This window comes from Cyanistes caeruleus, chromosome 3 (assembly GCF_971803275.1).
Source record: "Cyanistes caeruleus chromosome 3, bCyaCae1.hap1.1, whole genome shotgun sequence".
Classification (NCBI taxonomy): domain Eukaryota; kingdom Metazoa; phylum Chordata; class Aves; order Passeriformes; family Paridae; genus Cyanistes; species Cyanistes caeruleus.
Window position 1 is genome coordinate 47,338,322 of NC_141703.1, and position 11,322 is coordinate 47,349,643.

At 40.9% G+C, this 11,322-nt stretch overlaps 1 long non-coding RNA gene across 1 annotated transcript; it reads right to left on the bottom strand.

Moving 5' to 3' along the window:
• Positions 1-336: 336 nt before the first annotated feature.
• On the bottom strand, positions 337-1,685 carry LOC147654136 (uncharacterized). The gene is made up of 2 exons (XR_015285462.1): positions 1,499-1,685; positions 337-582 (listed from the first exon to the last, which is right to left on the bottom strand). It is a non-coding gene; the product is annotated as an uncharacterized LOC147654136 (long non-coding RNA).
• Between the last annotated feature and the right edge of the window lie 9,637 nt (positions 1,686-11,322).

Sequence of the window (11,322 nt, forward strand, 5' to 3'; positions counted from 1 at the left end):
CATACGCTCTGTTAGTTACAGCTTTTCTAATCCTTTAATAAACAGCTGAAATACTTCTTAAAAATTCCGTCACAACTTGTCCTGACGCACATCAGCTTCAGCTGCACACTCGCACAAGGTGGGGCAGGCTGGAATGAGAGGCCTTATAAAATGTAACATAAACAGTGTCATCTCTACTGGGATTCAAAGGAAGAGCCCACAACAGAAATAGCCCTAACTTGTATCCCAGGGTTAGAGCCACTATTGCAATTCAACACATAAGGTCTGCGAAAGCTGAAACAAACCCCTCTATCCTATACCCAGACAACTAGAGGGAAAGTGCATGCAACACAGAGGTGGTGTTGAAAGAAAACACTGTTTCTGTTTTATTTTTATCCCCTGAATATTGCTGGTGAGGCAATGCCGCAGCGCAAGGGTTAAGGGTTCTCAGGGAGCCATGGTGCACTTTAGCTGGGGGCGGAGACGCAGCAGAATGGAGGCCTGTGCTGCTTTCCCTGGGAAGCTTTTAGATTAGTGTGCTTCCAGCTGCATTTCCTTGAAAGTGATTTAGTTTCAGCCCATATCAGAATCCTTTCGTGGATCCTATTCAAAATAAAGCGCTTTAAGAAAAGCACTGTGATGGAGTTTAAAGTAATCCAAAAAGTATGGGTTGGCTTAGAATTTCTGTTACAGCTAAAAGGCCCAGGATTCAGGACAGGAGGATAACTGAAATTATGCCTCCTGTACATACTAAGCCCTTTTTGACCTGAGGCATTTACCACAAAGAACAGGAGGCTTCATCATCTCTCACAGGGCTTACAGTAAGGGAGGTACATTTTATGTCCCACTAAGACTTGTTTCATTACAAGATATCCTTCAAAATTATGCTGAATTAACTCTCTCTGGGAACACTGTCTCTTATGCCAGTCATGATCATTTCTCTTGCTTTTAAGTACAATTCTAGAAACATTGTTCCATTTGTTACCCCAGAAATTGCAGGCTTTTTCAGACATAACTGCTGTTTAAGTAATGATTATTTTTTTTTTTTAGTACCAAACCAAAAGCGCAGACATAGCTTTTAAAAATATTAAGTGTTCATGAGGAGTGCTTATCCTGCAAATTACAGCCAGGCATATGTTCTTGGAGAATGATTTCTTTAAATGACAAGACTGCCAAGGGGCCAACTGAGAACAATTAAGAAAAATGTCATTGTTCTGGGCACAGAGAGTAACAGAGGAGACATCTACACTGCAGAGCCTAGGAGGCATTCCAAGTCCCCACCCCAGGAACAGGCTCTGGTTGAGTCCTTGATCCCAGTGGACCTAAGCCTGGACACCTGCTCCAGGTGAACGCTGCTCGAAGGAGCATCAGGTGTGGGTGTTGTGGAGACCTGAATAGTGCCATGACATGTCCTTGCCACTAAGTATGGGCATGGCAAGAGATTTATTATCTGAAAGAGAGCTGTGATCTAAGTAAACAAATTGGACAATGGGCTGGAGAGAACTGACGGAATACATACTGAGCAACGGGATTTGCATGAGTCTTCCTGGTTTTTTGTTTGTACATTTTTCTTCAAGATGAAGTGGCAATTTCTTAAATTACTGCAGTGGGGTTTTGTTAGATGGTGTTTACTAAGCTGAAAGACAAAGGAAAGAAGGGAAATGACACAAGACGAAGAAGCTCAGAACAGTAGTGGAATGAATCCAAGGCAAGAGAGCATGCAGGAAAACACTACAGGGGGCTCCTGCATATCATGACCACCAATGCAAAGTATGTCAAGATGCTTAGGGTGTGGCTGAAGAGATCTAACAGCAGTTCAGGGCCTGTGAGAAGTTAGGATGGACTATTTTGATATCAGCCTCTGGTCCTCTCCCAGTACCTTTTATAGAAGCAGCAGTAATATTTTGAAAATGCAAATATTTTTATTCCATAGCTTCTGTAGAACCACCCTATTGGAAAAGGTCACCCTCAGATTGTGTGGCAAACTGGCAGATCAGTTTTTTTGCATGGTTAAATGCCAAAAACACTACTACTTTATAGAAAAGTTTTATCTACTCTTATTCAAGTTGCATGGGGGAGGAACACAGAGAGACACATTTTTAGGGACCTAAAAGCATTAATTGCTTTCCCAATCCTTATCTTAGAAAGCAAATCTATTCCTGAAAAGTAGAAGAACAAGGCGTGCTTACCACAACTCAAATCTACTGATTTGAGTATAGCAACACAGGTGTCTAAGTCTGGGCAAAGGAAGAGCAGAATAGGGGGGCACTGACATGGCTTTTCAAAGACAATTGAAGTATTTTTCACTTTGCTTGGGAATATTTGTTTGTTCCTGATTCCTCACTTCCTAGTCCAGTTGCTTCAGTATGAACAACTACGTAACCGGGTGTATCCTGCTAAACAAAACAGTAATATTTTCCATATTAGCATTCAAGCAGATATCTGAGAATTATGTCTTATTATTGCTCCCATGGCATAATGCTGGATCTTTTCTGTGCAAAGTTGGATTGTTGGGACGCCTCCCACATGGTACAACTATGAAGCTTTAAAAGAAACTATGGTTTCCACTGATGCAGCTCTTCCCTGTTCTATACCATGTTATCCCTCTTCCCCATTCCAGCTGAGAATGGACTCTCGGATACAGCATTAAGAGTTTTAACACTCAGCAACTGATATTAGACCTTATTCTGAGCCTACAGCTTTCGGTCTCATTCTACATTCTATATTAAAATTAGCTTGGAGCTATGTGTTTTGCATGCCTTCATCCAAGTTTTCCTCCCTTCTTCAGGTCAAGCACATGAAAAAGATATGTGAAGGCTTCACCTGGCAACCAGCTTGCATCCCCAGCTCAAGGATCCACTCTGACTTCATTAGGACTTCAAAGGAAAATATCACACAGCTCTGTTGCACAAATGCTGTGGACTGGTGAGAGGCAGCAGTGAAGAGGTTAAAGATACACTAACACTCTAACTAAATATAACTAATATTTTGTGCCTGAATTTGCGAACAAGAAGGCTTGGAAGAAGCTCTAGGGAGAAGGCAAAGATTCTGGAGATGAAAGGGAAAATAATTTTCTTGAGGTCGATAGCAAACCTTTAGAAAGAATTTCTTTTAGACCCCAAATGGCTCAAATTATATTAACTGGCTTGGAGTATCCCCACAAATATGTTCTTCCCCCAAGAAAGACATTTCCTGGGGCTGGGGGAGTGCAGGAGGGAGGGCAGAAGGCGGGAGAATGGGGATATTCAATGTATTGCGGTATGTCTGGAATCCTCTTATCTGTAGCAAGACTGAGAACACCTGGACAACACTTGTCTTCCTCCCCCACCCACCTGTGCAAATTGCTAAGCACACTGAAGCTCAAAGCACTGCACCATACGCCAGTCACATCACAGAGATCCATTGTGACTTCTCCATACATCAAAGAAAAGCCACTGCACATCTTCGCACAAGTACTGAGGGAGGCAGTTGTGAAGGGGTTAAAAGATCAAGTTCTGCTATAAAGATAACAGGAACTGGAGAACACGCAGCAGATGTTCCATGTGGAGGCACTTAAGTTTACAGTCCCACCTGTGTCCATTTAATACCTTTAAAAGCAATCTCCTGTTCGTTTGTGAGGGAGAAGAGAAAATCGATGTTCCAATCTCACCATCTTCTCACAACATCCGTATCCCACACTGAGGAAAGGGAGGAGGGGATGGGATGAGCAAGACAAGAGGGCTGAAATTGAGATTTAAGGCCGTGAGTTTACAGAGAATTTTGTGAACACACGTCCCCATGTGGAAAGTCCTTCATTCTTTTATGTGCAAGGCAACTCATGCTCTGTGCTGGGGAGCAGCAGCCCAACCTTAATGTCAGCATTTAGAATGTCTTAAGAGCAGCACGAACAGTAGCTAGTCATGTCACAGAGTTTTACATCCTTCTTTATGTTTCCTTGCTTCCTTCCTCCTCACATTCTTACATCCTTTCCAAACAAACCCACTTAATTTCATTACATGTATTGAAAACAAAAAACACAAACAAACAAACAAATTTGTTACAATTTTATGGAAATATACAACCAGAAAGATAAAGGCTGAGGCTGAGTATGGTTCATCACACTATCAGACACCAGAGGGTCCAAGTGGGAGAGGCTTGGGAAAGTTCCATGGTAGTATTTTATTTCCATATATGTGTCCATGGTTCAAATAGATCTGGAGCTAGCAGAGGAAAAACCTTCTGGTTATGCAGAGCTGTGGGTTTGTTTCTGTTCATCCTGCACTAAGGAGATGAAAATATAGACTGTAGGTCATACCCAGGGATACTGGATATAAAATCCTGCTTCCTTTTTCTCGACTTGTTGGTTACAAAGAAAAGCTCCTAAGCGTGACTGCGCATAGCTGATACACACGTATGTACGTACCCATGGTCACTGACATCATGAAGTGCTCCCAGGCTGATGAATAACCCCAAACACATTTCTGCATCACTGCTGCTTGCTTTTGACAAACAGCAGGGAAGAGGCAGAAATACCTGTCTCAAAGAACTGAAATGAAGAGCTGGTGGAATGAGGCTAATATGGAGCTTGAGAGCTGTGATCTTAAAAGGGAGCAAATTGTTCAGCTGAGTGATGCCGATCTCTCTGTGAACTTCCACTGACATCACTGGGATACTGTTGTGCTGGAAAGTATGCAATTTGTGTATTTATACTGTGACCCACGAACCATAATTTAACGTGGAATTCAACCCTCTGTGCTTAAATGACTTTGACACCCCGAGGCTACAGCAATTCAAAGAACAAAACAACTACTGTCTCCTCAGGCAGGCACAGTTCTTAAAAATATAACGTTACACAGAAAACAAAGGTAGAATAGTTTCATAACTATGTACAACACACCTTAGCACCTTGTCTTATGCCAGATGTCTCCTCACTGCTGGCTGTCTGCCATTTGCACCAGTCTCCCATTTCAGGTCTTGGCACAACCCAAGTCGCTCCTCATGACCTATCTGAAGGAGGAGTTGAAACCAAGCAGTAGCTGGAGGGTAACCATGAAGTACCTGCTTGCAAAGGAGATTGCCCCTCTAGCCAGCACACCAGAAGTATTTATTCTATTTCTAGCTTTGCAATGTGCATGACAACAGATTTTATGTTTGTTCTTTTATACCTCAGTTTACCTACCTTCTGTTTTTTTCCCCTCATGCAACCATCACTTAAAGAAAGTACTTAAAATGTTTCATGTTGAAAAACTGGGATTTTAGCATCACAAGATGGTTTTAGCACAGCAATTGTTGCTCAAGACCTAAGGCTGCAGTAGCAGAGACATGCTAGCAAACAACACCTCTGATTTTATCTGCACAACAGGTGCACAGACAAGCAAATATACAGGATTGCATAGGTACAAGCTACCTTGTTGTCAAATGCAGCATTACTCTATTTAAGAACAGCTTGGCACAGTAGCTGCAATACTTTATTAATATAGTTTCTTCAAAGTTCCTGTCATAGAGAAACTGGCTGCCACCCTCTCCCCCCAAGTCAGGCACCGTTTCTGGAAGTATTTGTGGGTCTGAAAGGAAACACTGTTCGCAGTGAAGTACTTACAGAGTTTAAAGCTCACCAGTGGAGAACAGCTTCTGGTTCAATGCTAACAACCACGGCTCTGACTGTGGGAGCAGGCAACAACTTCATCTTACAGCTGCCACCTGCGTAAGGATTCCAGAGGTAGAACCCCACGGATTCAATTTCACACCCAGAAATCTGATGAAGTCAGGAAGGCACAGTCATTTCTAATTTCAGATGAGCTGTCTCAAAAGCTCACAACATGCTCCTTAAAAATGTAGCTGGGAAACAGTGAGAAATTCCATTTTTGCCTAGAAGGCACTATTCATGGAGAACTTCTTCCAGACCTAGCCACACTGAGGTCCTACAAAAGGCAGAGGGGTGGGTTTGTTTTCCCCCCCATTACTTTCCTCTGTGCTAGCTTGCCCCATGTTATCAGTGAGCTTGCTTGCTGGGATGAGACCTTCCAGATACCTTGCAGGGAGTTCTGGGGCTGTACCCATTTCTTTTTGAGTACAGGACACTTCTGTAGCTCCATGAGAGCACACTGGCTTTCCTGGCAGCCTGACCAAGCTTCCTGTTTTCCCCACTTCCATCTTCAGAATCAATAATTTCAGTCTCTTATTGTTTCTGTTATATAGCTATAACTTCCCTTTGTTAATTTTGCCTGTAATCCCATTTCTCTCCCCTACCAGGCACAATGGCTTAAACTAGGGAGTGTTTTGCTAAGGGCCTGAGCCTGTACATTAGAGAAAGGCCTTTTGTACTGTGCTGTACCTGGGGAAGGATGGAGGTGTGGGCTCCATCCACCTTCCCCCACCCACTCCATCCCCTCCCCTGAGCCTGAGGGGCTCATCATGGGATCCCTGTTGTGGTACCCATTACTGGCCCTGTCCATTGTCTCCACCATGTGCAAAAGGATTTTAGTAATGTAGGTGCTAGCAGGCTATCTTCTTATTAACCCTTTAGGGTGGAAAGACAGGCTTCTTGAAGGCCAGGGTGAGATCTGAGGTGGTATCTCTGTGAGCTCCTTGCAGCAGGGTTTGTGTCCCTGCTTGCACCCTCTTTGGTGTCTCTGGTGCCCAGTGGATTACTGTGCAGTGATCAGTCTGATGAGCTAAGGGGTTCTTAGTGAGTCAAAGCACCTGGTCAGACTGCCATGAATAACACTTTTTCCCACTAATAGCTGCCTGGATATAGCAGAGACCTCCTCAAGCCCTCTCCATGTACCTTTCCACCTCTTTTGACTCCAATGTAATGACCAATAGTTCCTACCACAGTACTATTTTTCTGCTAAAAACAGCCCTGTGAGCACCAGTTATCAGATGGTTACTCTCTGAGGCATGGACTGCACCCACTGAAACTTGCAGGGTTGGGATCTACTTCACAGAGCCCTTTGCTGCTTTGTCTTTAAACACCATTCCCCTCCCCCATTCCCTTTTTCTTTTTCACTGACTTGCTCCTTCCTGGCATGCAAGTTACCACAGAAAACATTCTTAACTTGCTCTATATCTGATACTTATTTATGTTTTCTTCTCGATTACTGTTAGCCAAGAAATAATTCTCTGCCTTATCTACAACTGAAACCAGAAAAAACAGAGAGCAGAGGCCACAGTTTCAGGACTGTGAAGGGTTTTTCTTGCTTTTTCTTTGCTGTGGTTATTATTTCTCCAATTTTTTAAGATGAATAAAGATTACTGCAGCACTGAATTAAAACATTTGCTATAGTGTAAAATGTTTGGGTTTTCAAAAGTAGAGAAAGCTTGTTAAATGCTTTTTTAAATGGTTTTCCCACTGACCACAAATGGAAAGAAACTCTTTTCAGTTCTCTTGGTAAAATCTTGGGCTTTTGATGTTGATCAGAAGGGGTCCTTTGATGCCTCTTGTTTATTGTTGAGAAGAAGCAGAACGGAAGGAAGCAGGATTGCTCAATATACTCTTGTTTATATTCCTGGTTTTTTTGGGGATGACATTTGAACAATTTCAAGTAGATTAACTCATTACCTTAAAGCAGAGTATCAGCTGGGACTGCAAGAGGACAATCTGCTGAATGAGTCCAGTTTTGTGCCCAGTTTTGCTGCCTAGACTTGCACTGAGGAGAGGTGGATTTATGGATGGTGGAGAATGTAGTGGTTAGCTTCGCTGAGCACAAAGGCAGCCTCAGTGGTAGCAGGGATGCCCACACAACAGCGGTTGCATACTTGCATGTAGCATCTAGTACATTAATTACAGTTTTGCCATAATCCTGCAACATAGACAGAACTTCCCTGACTCTCTAAGGTTAAAATAAATAGCGATTCCCTCTGGCAGTACAGCATTTACAAAATCAAATGCATGTGCTCTATATATGTAGTGCTACACATGTACCACTGTTCTATAAAAGTGCATCTGTGCCTTATCTTGGATCGGATGTCATCATCATCTTTGTATGGCATTTACTGGCAGGATACCATTAGAAATTAAGAAAACATACACTTATTACTGCCCAGCATTTATCTCCATATTGCTAATAAAAAACAGATCTGTAACATCTGAATCCCCTTAAATAGTATGAGCTAGCATGTGACCAAGTTGCTGGTTACCAGGCTGACCAGGGATTGCTGCTGTTGTCTGCTCTTTCACTCTGGCCTTACCTGGTATACCATGTGCCAGTGATTCACCCAATTTGCATTCTAGAAGGCAGAAGGAGTCTGAAGTGGTAATTAGGCTTCCCATTGCCTTCCAAGTTTTATTACTGTAGATATCCAGAATCTGATTCTCTCTTTCAGGTTAACAAAGTGCTGGGCAGAGCCATTAATTTCAACAAAGGTGCAGATTTACACTTGTAAAGGAGGACTGATGCTGTCAGTGGTGATGATAGAGATAGAAGAAAGGTAAACCTTTATTCTCCAACTGATCAGAAAACTGCAGCTCTAAATGTATACTCTAGACCTGAGATTGCTGTGGTTTATGGTTGTGTAAAGCTGCTTAAATAGTTAAAATAAAGTCTGCCAAAGAAAACAAGATGCATAAAAGACCTTATCTTGTTTCAGGTGACTGGGATGTCTTTCCTCTTGCTGCTGTTCATTTGTTTGAAATGAAAAAACAAAACAAAACTGCTAACCAGGAAAGAATAGATCAACGGGGAGACCTCTTATTCCAGCTTAGATAAATGTGCAAAATGTGCAAAGACAGGATGAGGCAATAATGCTTCTTCCTCTACTTGCAAAACACTCATTGTTTCCACTTTCCTGTAAGCTAGAACAACTGGAAGATACAGAGTAGTCTTGACTGGGACACTAAGGGAGAGAAAAATATCACTTACTCCAGAGGTTTTGAGACATGTATCTATTCCACCTGCTGTGAACTTTTGTTTGCTGTAGGGTATTACCTACAATAGAGGCATTTCTTCAGATGTTAGAGAAACCAGGACTAAATCTAGTTTCCAAAGCCAGCAAGAATGCCAGGACCTACCATGAAATGGAATTTTCTAGTAGAATGTATTCACTCATATTTGGCAGGAAATTTTAATAACTAAATTTGTATTGATGGGCATGGCAAATGCATAAAAGGTGAAGGTATTTGCCCAGGTTTTATAGAAGCATGTTTCTGTGATAGGTAAACATTACAAATATACACAAAGGACATCCAGAAGTAATAAATAAAGACAAAAAACTTAGTGTCTCAAATTCTCTAAGCAGTGGAAATACAACAAATACAGCACATGCTGACAAACATAGCTCAGTTATTCCCATCCTTGAGTATTTTGAACCTCCTGTTGCTCAGTCAAATTGCACAAATACCCTTAGGCAATGGTACAATACTGGCCACCTTAATGTCTGATTGATGTCTGTGGAGAATGTCTTTGTCTTATAGCTACTGAGAGAGTGTCTAGAAATGTAGCTGATTTTCAATTGTAGAAAAGTCTACTTTTGAAATGAGTAGGTAAATCTTCACATTTATCATTCCAGGCAGTACAAATTCCATCTTCTGGGATTCATATGGAATTCTCCTTGACAGCCACTGTCTGACATTAATTGGAATATCACGATCCTGCATTTATTTGAAACTAGGTTACTTGGCTGCCTTAACCTATTTTGATTTGCTTTCCATCCTTTTACATTCCTCAAGGCCTCACATTAGTAGCTGGTGGATCCAAATGATGGTGTTTTTCTGCTTGTTCTTTCTCTGATAGTAGCAACGTATAGTCATTGAGTAGTTTGTCAGTCAAAGATGCTTCTTCCTCATATTCTTGTAAAAGGTGTTTCAGTGTTGATCATGTTGATGTGGCTCTGCATTGTTTTACTGTTGCAGGGTCACTTTTTTTGAACTTCACGAAAGGATAACTTGACAGTAGTGGGGCAAATTCATTCATTCCAAATCCAGAAAAACAAGAACTGTAATATGCCTCTTTTACTTCTCAGATTAATACCCTTACCGACTAGCTAGTCTGTCCCTGTTTTCCCACTTTGCTTTTTCCCCTCTGGACCCACCTTTCCAGATGAAACTCAGCACTTCTCCAATATATCTTTGAGTGTACCTTCAAGGCCAAAGATTTTGAGCAAAAGGATATGATACATATAAATTGAACAGTTTTACCACAAAAGAAAAGCAGATGGTGCCAACACAGCACAGGTAATTTTGGACCTCCCAGAATGCTGCCAACCCATTTAATAAAATAGCAGTTGAGTTTATGTCAGCTGACATCTTGGATCTAAAAATCCCATAGCAAATATTTTCTATCACAATGGCATTGCTTCATTGGCTTTGCTCAGTCTTCAGGTGGGGGAAACAAAATCGAGTTTGAATTTCTTAAGAAGAACTAAGTTAAAGAGGCAGAATTTGGGAATAAATGTTCAAACTGATGGAAGACTGAGGCTTTTGCTTCATAAGACAGTTGCATATCTATTCAGTAACATCATGTTTGTTTTACCTGTTCTTTGTACTGAGACACAAGTGTAATTGAAATATTGAGACAGCAGTTGAGACAGATTATAAAGCAAGCATCAAAAGCTGTTGCTTTTTAATGAAATAAGGAATAGAATGCTTAAAATATAAGCTGTTAGTAGGTACCAGAATAATATTGAGGGGTGTTTTGTTTATGACAGAAAGTAACTAAGAGAATTGAAATACTAGTGGGAAAATAAAATCTGACTTAGAAAACTGTAAGTTAATACACTCCATGCGATGAAAACATTATATACAACTTTTTGTCTCTGTGGGTCTGTTTTGGGTTTTTTTTTATCCTCCATTTCTGTTTTAGCTAGAAAGAAAGGATACAGTAAATTAGTCCAACCAGTTTGGTAAAACATGAAAATTGCCAGAGGAATTTAAACACAGTAATGCATTGAAAGAACAAAGACAAGTGTTCCAGTGCAAAGGAAATATTATTTTATACCCTTTCAAGAAATGAAATATCCTGGATATACTGAGAAATAGCTGATCAGATAAATATTATATTTTCTTCAAAAGTTGAAAGATAAAGTTTGTCAAAATGAAAATTTAAGTGTCTAAAAATCCTACTACACATTGACATTCAGCTAATGTGAAAGGCCCTAAAAAAACTAACATAAGAATCTTCAGTGGCATAATAATTGGCCTAATTTTCCACCTTACTAATTAAAGCAGTTTTTTTCAGTCTGAAACAGTTTTATTAGAACCAAATAGTTTCTGCATAACTGTATGTTTCTTTTGCTTTTTTCTTCAGGCCTCTTCCTTATCAAAGCCAAAGAACAATACTATTGTGTTCTCCCTTTGGGAGAAATTTTACCACAAATGCTGTTCATATGGAAATGCAGAGTATGAACAAATAGATGGCAATGAAAGGA